At 46.1% G+C, this 12810-nt stretch overlaps 1 protein-coding gene across 3 annotated transcripts in view; it reads right to left on the bottom strand.

Annotated features, from left to right (window-relative positions):
• arhgap24 (Rho GTPase activating protein 24) overlaps positions 1-12810 on the bottom strand; it is a 453346-nt gene that overhangs the window by 177725 nt on the left and 262811 nt on the right. The gene's annotated exons all lie outside the window — the stretch shown is intronic.

Genomic DNA, 12810 nt, shown 5'->3' with positions numbered 1-12810 from the left:
TCATATCTGATAAGGAACCTCACCTGACAGAAACACAGGTCAGGTACATTCCGATTAATGCCTGAGAGTTTTTTCATACTTGGGATGTGAATGTCACTGGCAATGCCAACATTTATTGCTCATCTGTAAGTGCCCTTGAGAAGGTGCGGGTGAGTTACCTTGTTGAACTACTGCAGTTCCATTGGACATCCCTCCATCAGAAGGTCAGAAATGGGCATGTTTGCCAATGATTGCACAATACGATTTCAAAATATTAAATAAAAGCACCATTCTTGACTCCTCAGAAACTGAAGCAGTCTCTGTTCAAATGGAACAAGATCTGTACAATATCCAGGCTTGGACCAACAAGTGGCAAGTAGCATTCACTCCACACAAATGCAAGGCCAATAAGAGGTAATCTAACCACCATCCCTTGGTATTTAATGGTGTCACCATCACTGAATTGGCATCCTGGGAGTTATCATTGATCAGAAACTGAATTTGACTAAATTTTAACAAGCTTTTAATTTCAAAGGCTGTAAGAGCAAGTCAGAGGCTAGGGATCCTGCAGTGAGCAACTCCTGACTCCCCAAAGACAGTCCACCATCTACAAGTCATAAGTCAGGAATGTGATGGAATATTCCCCAATTGACCCTGGACACGTGCAGTTCTGACAACACTCAGGAAGACTGATACCATCCAAGACAAAACTGCACACTTGATTAGCATGACATCCACCGATGTTCAGTAGCAGCAGTGTGTACTTATCTATAGGGTACATAGCAGAAATTCACCAAGGATTCTCAGACAATGCTTTTGAAACCCCTGACCATATCCATATAGAAGGACAAGGGCAGCAGATAAATGGGAACACCACCAGCTGCAAGTTCTCCTCCAAGCCACTCACCATCCTGGCGTGGAAATATATCGCCGTTGCTTCAATGTTGCTGGAGTTCCCTATCTGAAGGAGTTGAGAGTCTACCTATAGCATACGGACCTCTGTGGTTCAAGAAGGCAGCTCACCACCACCTTCTCGTGGGCTATGTGGGATGGGCAAGTGAATGAATAAAAAAAGAGTAATGTAGTTACTCCGAATTGATCTATGAAACAGTGTTTCAAGATTTTAATCCAGTGACAATGAAGGGACAGGAAGATAGTGCCAAGCTAGGGTGTGGCTTGGAGAGAAACCAGCAGGTGATTGTATTGCCTCAATACATATGCTTCCCTTATCCTTGGAGGTGGTTGAAGTTGAAAGGTAAACTATCGAGATTGAGTCAGAATGTTCGGTTGTAAGAACCTTGCTGAATTGCTGCAGTGAAATTTCTAAACAATTAGAAAGTCATGGTCAGTGTGCAGCCAAGTTTCAGATATGCACTCCTGGGCAGGTTGCACTGCCCATCACATACACCAAGTTTGCAAGCTTATTTCCTACTTTATTCTTTCAAACTTGCACACTTTGTTGGAGTAGGCAGGATCTTTTCTACATTTCTCAACCATCCTGAAAATTCAATCTCATTAATGCTTGAAAAGTCCAGCATATCTTTGTGCTGCTAAAAATAAATAACTTCCATTCTGGGCTTCCTTATGGCCATCGGCAGAAAATCACAAAATGTAACTCTCAGATGGGTTAACTGCCTCCTGAAAACTACCTCTACATCCCTTGTACATATGAATAAGGCCACCTCCAGGATATGGAACTGGGTTAATCACCCTTCCTTTCTCCTGCTGCCTTAAAAATGACGGAAGAATTTCCCAGCGAGTCTGTTGCACTGTCGCAATTCGTTAAATGGATAGCTCGCTGCCAAGTCCAATGGTACAGAGTTTTTAAAATATATATTCACATTATTGGTCATCCGGGGCCAGACATCCTTTGTGGACTCAGGGCATTTGTAAGAAGTGTTTTCAGGAGTAGATCAAGAAAATGAGAAAAGGTAAGGAGGTGGTGAACTGTTGAAAAACAGGATTAGCCATGTGGATTATTATGAAACAAATATTTTGGTCTGGTCTTCACAAAAATAGTTATTCCATCAAGACACATTCATTTTTGCCAATAATGGCAAAATGGGGTGATAGCTGATTGGCTACCTCTTGTACATATCATTTTCCTTTCTCGGTACAGATGCTGTCAGACTTGCAAAGTATTTTTATCTTTACCCGTGTTTGCACCAAACAAATTATTTAATGGTCTCAGAACTGTTAACAGTTTGCAGTAGTTTCACTGATTCCCTCAGTGGGTGCACAGTAGTCCCAGTTGTGTTGATGCCAGCCCCCAGTATGATCCTCTGAAGGTAAATATTGGGAGAGCTGGTTCCCATGATGGTGAATGAGTGGTTTGGAAAAATGGGTTGGGGGTGGGGGGTTCACTCAGCCTGATTTGTGGCATGCCTGACTTTTCTGGCCATCAATTTGGGTGTCTCAAAAGTCATGAATCAGGTGCACTGACGATGTTACTGGTTCTCCAAGACATAGCTCCCTTGGCAAAGGAGGCACATGAACAGGAATCTCAGCAAGGATAGCAAGATAATGGTCTCTTACATGAAGGCTCAGAACTGGCAAGCGGGAGTTGGTGTGTGAAGGGAATTGTGTAACCATGTCAGTATACCTTAGAGAGACATGCTCATGATATCATCACTATATACCTGAAGGACTCAAGCTCCACCTTACTCTGGGATCACCGGACGCATGACATGCTGAGGAAAGCACACTGCTCTTTGTAACCAAATAAACTAATAATAGACAAGAAACTTTATATGGATTTGAATGTCATGTTGATATATCACAGTGAGCTGTAACAAATGATGATTTCTTCAATACCACATTACCATTCCTCATTATGTTACAAGGAATAACTTAAAGCATTGCTGATAAGGTAAAACAGCCTGTAAAATATCACAGCTAAAGCACACATAAAATGTTTCAGAGTGGGATCAGAGGATGGAGGAGTTGATGAGGAATATAGGGAGGACAGAGAGTGGGGGTCAGAGCATAAGTGGAAAAAGTCTGGCTTCCTGGGAACAGCCAGTCAAACGAAGGAAATCAGAGCCGAAAGGTGAGTGTCAGTACAGTCCACGTGGGCATCAATCTTTGGCACAGGCTGGCAGAATCTTGTCAAGGCTTTGAGTTTATCTGCAAATTTCAACTCACCCCAACACTGACAGTGGTCACAGACAAATCCCTATCCAACACCGACAGTGGCCACAGACACAGCCCTATCCAACACTGACAGTGGTCACAGACAAAGCCCTATCCAACACTGACAGTGGTCACAGACACAACCCTATCCAACACTGACAGTGATCACAGTCAACGCCCTATCCAACACTGACAGTGGTCACAGACACAGCCCTATCCAACACTGACAGTGATCACAGACAACACCCTACAAAAACTGACAGTGGTCACAGACACAGCCCTATCCAACACTGACAGTGATCACAGACACAGCCCTATCCAACACTGACAGTGGTCACAGACACAGCCCTATCCAACACTGACAGTGGTCACAGACAAAGCCCTATCCAACACTGACAGTGGTCACAGACACAGCCCTATCCAACACTGACAGTGATCACAGACAACGCCCTATCCAACACTGACAGTGGTCACAGACACAGCCCTATCCAACACTGACAGTGATCACAGACACAGCCATATCCAAAACTGACAGTGATCACAGACACAGCCATATCCAACACTGACAGTGATCACTGACACAGCCATATCCAACACTGACAGTGATCACTGACACAGCCCTATCCAACACTGACAGTGATCACAGACAAATCCCTATCCAACACCGACAGTGGCCACAGACACAGCCCTACCCAACACTGACAGTGGTCACAGACAAAGCCCTATCCAACACTGACAGTGGTCACAGACACAGCCCTATCCGACACCGACAGTGGTCACAGACAAAGCCCTATCCAACACTGACAGTGATCACAGACACAGCCATATCCAAAACTGACAGTGATCACAGACACAGCCCTATCCAACACTGACAGTGGTCACAGACAAAGCCCTATCCAACACCGACAGTGATCACAGACAAAGCCCTATCCAACACCGACAGTGATCACTGACACAGCCATATCCAACACTGACAGTGATCACTGACACAGCCCTATCCAACACTGACAGTGATCACAGACAAATCCCTATCCAACACCGACAGTGGCCACAGACACAGCCCTATCCAACACTGACAGTGATCACAGACAAAGCCCTATCCAACACTGACAGTGGTCACAGACACAACCCTATCCAACACTGACAGTGATCACAGTCAACGCCCTATCCAACACTGACAGTGGTCACAGACACAGCCCTATCCAACACCGACAGTGATCACAGACAACACCATACAAACACTGACAGTGGTCACAGACACAGCCCTATCCAACACTGACAGTGATCACAGACACAGCCCTATCCAACACTGACAGTGATCACAGACATAGCCATATCCAAAACTGACAGTGATCACAGACACAGCCCTATCCAACACTGACAGTGGTCACAGACAAAGCCCTATCCAACACTGACAGTGGTCACAGACACAGCCCTATCCAACACTGACAGTGATCACAGACAACGCCCTATCCAACACTGACAGTGGTCACAGACAAATCCTTATCCAACACCGACGGTGATAACAGACAAAGCCCTATCCAACACTGACAGTGATCACAGACACAGCCCTATCCAACACTGACAGTGGTCACAGACAAAGCCCTATCCAACACCGACAGTGATCACTGACACAGCCATATCCAACACTGACAGTGATCACTGACACAGCCCTATCCAACACTGACAGTGATCACAGACAAAGCCCGATCCAACACTGACAGTGATCACAGACACAGCCCTATCCAACACCGACAGTGGTCACAGACACAGCCCTATCCGACACCGACAGTGGTCACAGACAAATCCTTATCCAACACCGACGGTGATAACAGACAAAGCCCTATCCAACACTGACAGTGATCACAGACACAGCCCTATCTGACACCGACAGTGGTCACAGACACAGCCCTATCCAACACCGACAGTGATCACAGACAAAGCCCTATCCAACACTGACAGTGGTCACAGACACAGCCCTATCCAACACTGACAGTGGTCACAGACACAGCCCTATCCAAAACTGACAGTGATCACAGACAAAGCCCTATCCAACACTGACAGTGGTCACAGACACAGCCCTATCCAACACTGACAGTGGTCACAGACACAGCCCTATCCAACACTGACAGTGATCACAGACAAAGCCCTATCCAACACTGACAGTGGTCACAGACACAGCCCTATCCAACACTGACAGTGGTCACAGACACAGCCCTATCCAACACTGACAGTGATCACAGACATAGCCATATCCAAAACTGACAGTGATCACAGACACAGCCCTATCCAACACTGACAGTGGTCACAGACACAGCCCTATCCAACACTGACAGTGATCACAGACACAGCCCTATCCAACACTGACAGTGGTCACAGACACAGCCCTATCCAACACTGACAGTGGTCACAGACACAGCCCTATCCAACACTGACAGTGATCACAGACATAGCCATATCCAAAACTGACAGTGATCACAGACACAGCCCTATCCAACACTGACAGTGGTCACAGACAAAGCCCTATCCAACACTGACAGTGGTCACAGACACAGCCCTATCCAACACTGACAGTGGTCACAGACACAGCCCTATCCAACACTGACAGTGGTCACAGACACAGCCCTATCCAACACTGACAGTGGTCACAGACAAATCCCTATCCAACACTGACAGTGATCACAGACAAAGCCCTATCCAACGCTGACAGTGGTCACAGACACAGCCCTATCCAACACTGACAGTGATCACAGACACAGCCATATCCAAAACTGACAGTGATCACAGACACAGCCCTATCCAACACTGACAGTGGTCACAGACAAAGCCCTATCCAACACCGACAGTGATTACAGACAAAGCCCTATCCAACACCGATAGTGATCACTGGCACAGTCATATCCAAAACTGACAGTGATCACAGACACAGCCCTATCCAACACTGACAGTGGTCACAGACAACGCCCTATCCAACACTGACAGTGATCACAGACACAGCGCTATCCAACACTGACAGTGATCACAGACAAAGCCCTATCCAACACTGACAGTGATCACAGACAAAGCCCTATCCAACACTGACAGTGATCACAGACACAGCCCTATCCGACACCGACAGTGATCACAGACACAGCCCTATCCGACATGACAGTGGTCACAGACAAATCCCTATCCAACACCGACAGTGATCACAGACAAAGCCCTATCCAACACTGACAGTGATCACTGACACAGCCATATCCAACACCGACAGTGATCACTGACACAGCCCTATCCAACACTGACAGTGATCACAGACACAGCCCTATCCAACACCGACAGTGGTCACAGACACAGCCCTATCTGACACCGACAGTGGTCACAGACAAAGCCCTATCCAACACTGACAGTGATCACAGACACAGCCCTATCCAACACTGACAGTGGTCACAGACAAAGCCCTATCCAACACTGACAGTGATCACAGACACAGCCATATCCAAAACTGACAGTGATCACAGACACAGCCCTATCCAACACTGACAGTGGTCACAGACAAAGCCCTATCCAACACCGACAGTGATCACAGACACAGCCATATCCAAAACTGACAGTGATCACAGACACAGCCCTATCCAACACTGACAGTGGTCACAGACAAAGCCCTATCCAACACTGACAGTGATCACAGACACAGCCATATCCAAAACTGACAGTGATCACAGACACAGCCCTATCCAACACTGACAGTGGTCACAGACAAAGCCCTATCCAACACCGACAGTGATCACAGACAAAGCCCTATCCAACACCGACAGTGATCACAGACACAGCCATATCCAAAACTGACAGTGATCACAGACACAGCCCTATCCAACACTGACAGTGGTCACAGACACAGCCCTATCCGACACCGACAGTGGTCACAGACAAAGCCCTATCCAACACTGACGGTGATCACAGACACAGCCCTATCCAACACTGACAGTGGTCACAGACAAATCCCTATCCAACACTGACAGTGGTCACAGACAAAGCCCTATCCAACACTGACAGGGATCACAGACAAATCCCTATCCGACACTGACAGTGGTCACAGACACAGCCCTATCCAACACTGACATTGGTCACAGACACAGCCCTATCCAACACTGACATTGGTCACAGACACAGCCCTATCCAACACTGACAGTGGTCACAGACAAAGCCCTATCCAACACTGACAGTGATCACAGACAAAGCCGTATCCAACACTGTCAGCGGTTACAGACACAGCCCTATCCAACACTGACAGTGATCACAGACAAAACCCTATCTAACACCGATAGTGATCACAGACAAAGCCCTATCCAACACCGACAGTGGTCACAGACAAAGCCCTATCCAACACCGACAGTGGTCACAGACATAGCCCTATCCAACACTGACAGTGGTCACAGACAAAGCCCTATCCAACACTGACAGTGATCACAGACAAAGCCCTGTCCAATACTGACAGTGATCACAGACACAGCCCTATCCAACACTGACAGTGACCACAGACAAAGCCTTATCCAACACTGACAGTGATCACAGACAAAGCACTATGCACACCGACAGTGATGACAGACACAGCCCTATCCAACACTGACAGTGACCACAGACAAAGCCCTGTCCAACACTGACAGTGATCACAGACAAAGCCTTATCCAACACTGACAGTGATCACAGACAAAGCCCTATCCAACACTGACAGTGGTCACAGACAAAGCCCTATCCAACACTGACATTGGTCACAGACAAAGCCCTATCCAACATTGACAGTAGTCACAGGCCAAGCCCTATCCAACACACAGAAAGAAGGTTGCGCTGTGTCTGCAGTTTCAGCCACGTCCCACAACGTGTCGACTACAACACCAGGCAAAAAGAAGTGCAATGTTGCTTCTTTCTCAACAAAGGCAATGCCCCTAACTCCCATCTACCAACTGTGAGGTTTGCCAATCCACTTAGTTCTGAGTGAGCTCTTCAAATCAAATGACAACAATGCACATATGAATAAAAATAAAAACAAGTGTAAATTTTACAAATGCGATGTAATATTGAAGATAACCCATGTTTCTCAAGCTTTATGTAAATGACAATGAGCTGTGGAGGAATGCTGTGCCACTGTGCAGCGCCCCCTGTTTGTCCAGGAGGGTATTTTATTACCCACGCCAATCTCCTGCATTGTCAGCTGACCACCTTCTGGTAAACAACAAAAAAAAACACAAGACACAGGGGAAAAAAGCCTAGACAACAGCATGCATGACAGATAATGGCCACCTCAAGATTGAGACTTCCATAATAAAAAGCAACATGAGCATTAATATAAATAATCCATAGACTGACTTGGCTGATTAAAACTCTGAATGGGCTCTTTCAATGGAGCAGCGTGTTTGTGCAGGAGTTTGACCCTCACTTCAAACAATCCAACTTCTCGATATACATCCCTAAAAATAGGATCAGCTGACCACTGGTTGCACCAATAAAAAGTTTCCCTGGTGGCACTTAGCATTTCAATTATAATTATATGGGGAAACAGCAAGACTAGAGAACGTGGAAGTGACGTACAATTCCAGTTACAACATTAGGAATGACAAAACCCCAGCTGATGTGTGTTGATATCACAAAAGAGGGGGTTTAATCAGAATGTTTGAAATGCTGAATAACTCATTGGTATTCAGTTGATTGGCTAACATAAGAACAGCAGCCACATGACTGAGAGGTTATAGGTTTCCTGTCTTCCAATTAACTCTGTTTTCAAAGCAGAAAATAAAAAGGTGTTAATTCCATGTTTTTGCTTGAAAAATAAACTGTTTAGAATCTTAGGGCCCAATTCTCCCCTTCCTGGAGATGGTGAGAGAGGTGGCAAGAAAGGGTAATAATTGGACAGGTTTATCCTGTGGAGAAACATGCCTTCTTCATTAATGGGTACTAGGCATGAATGTCCTCCATCTGAATTTGTTGCCAATTAAAGTTCTTAAATAGTCAATTAATGGCTATTTAAACCTATTACTTCCTCAGTTACCTACATACCTGGTGGGTGAGCAAGGTGGCTACTTGCCTAACTGGGAACCATGGTGACCAGCCAGTCGAGTTAGGGCTGACCTCCAACTGCCCCGGCCTGGGGCTAAATGGAGGAATGGGGGTGGTAGGTGTTGGTGTTGAGGGGAGATCAATGTGATTGCCTCTGAAAACCACCCCAGAGCACCCTCACAGGAGAGGCCTGTCTTTGGGTGCAATGCCAGTGTGTTGGCCCATAATGCACTGATTGGCAGGTGACCCCCATGTGATATCTCACTAGTATGGGTGGCATGTTGGCACCAACTCACATGCTCACACTGAGAACAAGGACAGAAACATCGAGCCCTTTAATACTTGAGACTCGTCAGGAGATTCATAGCAGCCAAATAGATACTTTAAAACCCATTTCAACTCACAGAATATGATGCGTCACTCACAATAGCTCCAAATCATTTCTGCTATAAAAATTGACTGGATCACAAGGTAAATAACAGCATGTAGTGAAAAACAATTGCTCCTGACACCAAATGGAAGTCAGACTGACAAAAAAAAAAGAAAAGGTCAACCAAACAAAGCAGTAGCCAGACAGTAAAGGAATACTAGGCCTGCAAAACACTGTCAAAGGTACAAAGTACCAGCAAGTCAACTCTCCAAAGACTCTCCTATCGATTTTATTGTTCTGAAATCCATAGCTTCATTGCTGAAAGGCTTTTGTTTTTTATTTCCAGTCTGATTTTAAGATAAGACTTTCCTCAGCCCCAAGCATTCTCCTTTCTGTCAAAAACCTGTTCACTGTCTATTGAGATTACAGATTCCATTGCTAGTCCTTACACGACACTCACACATGCAGCTGGCACTCCACATGATCAAAACGCTGTATTTTTTTTCACTGAAATATTCTCTGGTTGCATAAAGCATTATACCCCAAGCACTAGATGAAGAAAGGAGGCAAATGTGCTTTCACGTGTAGTCGAGCAGGAATGTAATGCACCAGCCAGATCTGTCCTGTCCCAATCCTGCTCTCAGAGAACAGTCAGACCCTTTTCTCCAAATTGCAATCCTTCAGTTTCCTGTTATCAAGAGGATTTGCTGCACAAATGACTTGCTTGTCAACAAGATGAAGGCCATCAGGTATTCATAGAACCCCTACAGTGGAGAAGTAGATTATTTGGCTCATCAAGTCCACACTGACCCACCGAAGAGCATCTCACCCAGATCCAACCCCTACCCCATAACCCTGCATTTCCCATGACTAACCCACCTAGCCTGCACATTCCCGAACACTGTGGGCAATTTATCATGGCCAGTCCACCCTAACCTGAACATCTTTGTTTTGTGGGAGAAAACTGGAGCACCCAGAGGGGACTCATGCCGACACAGGGAGAATATTCAAGCTCCACACAGATAGTCGCCCGAGGCTGGAATTGAACCCAGGTCCCTGGCGCTGTGAGGCAGCAGTGCTAACCACTGTGCTACCCTATTGGAAGACTTTTCCAGTTTTGGCATTCAACGCTGGCATCATTACACAATCAGGGACAATGCATGTCAGTTATGGAGGAAACACTAACCATGTGCAAAGGATAAATACTACACAGAATCACAGAGATTGGACAGTGTGGAAGGAAGCCATTCAGCCCATTATGCCCGTAACCATTGTATTACCTTGTTCCAATCTCTCGCGCATTCCCATATCCCTGCACACCATTTTTTATCCGAATAATCATCTGGTGCTGTTTTCAAGGTCTCAACATGCAAACATTTGGGAGAATTTGAACCTGCAGTAATGTCAATCAGGGAGGCGATGACCCACTGGTATTACTGCTGAACTGTTAATCCAGAGACCCAGACAGTGTTCTGGGAACCTGGATTCAAATCCCACCACCGCACATGGTGCAATTTGAATTCAATAAAAATCTGGAATTACAAGTCTAATGATTGTCAGAAAAGCCCATCTGATTCACTGATGTTTCTTTAGGGAAGGAAACTGCCACCGTTATCTGGTCTGGCCTGTATGTGACTGCAGACCCAATGTGATTGATGCTTAACAGCCCTCTGGGCACTTAGGGATGAGCAGTAAATGCTGTTCTAGCTAGTGCCACCCTCATTCTTCGAATTCATATTAAAAAACTCTAATGCGGCAAGTTGGACAAGAGCAGACCCTTCACCATTGCCAAAGCCTGACTCACGACTGGCTCCTGCAGCACCCAAGACCAACTGTGATCCTGAAGATGTCCTTCAGTTCTGAAGAAGGGTGACCGGACCTGAATCATGATTTCTCTCCACAGATGCTGCTAGACCTGCTGAGATTCTTCAGCAATTTCTGTTTGCGTTTCTGATTTCCAGAATCCCCTTGACCTGACGGGTTTGTTTTTTTACAAACTGTAATTCTGTGGCCGTTGAGGGGAACCTGTTGCTGAGCAGCGTCACCTTGAGATTGGAGAGAACAACAGATGTGGCATTTGTTGCCTGGCAGATTCAGATCCAGGGGGACTCAACGGTTGCTGCTGAAAACAGTACTCTCCTCAAACTGATGGAAGCCACATTCATTTAGCACGGTCATGTCCTTTCTCAGGTCAGAGTAAGAGTAACAGCATTTTGGATATTCTACTCTGTACTGTGCTGTTTATGCTTATGACGGGGGAAATCAATACCAGTCAAATTAAACCATGATAAGCAAGTAACTATCCGGTGTGTCTGGATGTGAATTTGGCTCCGAGGTGGATAACAAAGGAGCTATAGGGGATGGGGGAATAGGTGAAAATGTGTAGGTCAGAGCACAGTCTGATCAGTCCTGATCTTATGGAATGAGGGGCCGAATTGCCGACACTTGCTCTTAATTTAAATGTTTTTATGACAAACTTGGTGATAGAACACTGGGATCAGGTGAACCTTGTATTGTGGGGCTTCATGTTTTGATTTACTTCATTTATATATTGTCACGTGTGTCTTGTTATATAAATACAGTAAGAAGTGTCGTAACATGTTGCCATTCTCCGGCACCAACTTACAACTCAGAAAAATAAACCAGAACATGGGATGTACAGGCAGTAAAATGAAGAAATAAAGAAAAAGTGTCCACCTTTACAGTCTTTCTTGTGAAGTGTTCCACCATGGATCCTGAACCTGATGGCCAGGTGCAAGTCCCCTTCTCCACTCTTTGGCACCATCTCGCCTCCACCAACGGTCTCGCCACTTTGAGCCCTCATTGGACCTCGCTAAGGCAGATGCCACCAGTGCTGCCGGGAACCGCGCTGACCCACACTCAACTCCAGTGCTGCCACGAGCCTGCTTCGGACCCACGTCAACAATGCAACCGATGCTGATGTTGCCAGATCTCCTACTGGGCCCTAACTCACTTTGTTACAAGAACCAGGACTATTTTTCAAACGTTATTAATGCTCGGCCACTCAAACTGGCTCGTTAGCAGATACAGGAGGAGTTCATGACTCCTGAACGCTGCAATCCTTTCAGCAGCTCCAGAGGAAGAAAGGAGCTAGAGGGGATGGGGGATAGGTGAAAACGTGACGGTCAGAGTACAGTGTGATCAGCCCTGATCTTATAGAATGGCCTGCACTTGCTCTTAATTTGCATGTTCTGATGACAAGGTTGGTGATGGGACACTGGGATCAGTGGCCCTGGATGCCAGTCCTGGACCATTTACTTTTGGCACACCGTTGC

This window comes from Chiloscyllium plagiosum, unplaced genomic scaffold, assembly GCF_037043375.1.
Source record: "Chiloscyllium plagiosum isolate Xiang-an unplaced genomic scaffold, Cpla_swu_hap1 HiC_scaffold_1, whole genome shotgun sequence".
In the NCBI taxonomy this organism is placed as follows: domain Eukaryota; kingdom Metazoa; phylum Chordata; class Chondrichthyes; order Orectolobiformes; family Hemiscylliidae; genus Chiloscyllium; species Chiloscyllium plagiosum.
This window is presented reverse-complemented; position numbering and strand designations above follow the sequence as displayed.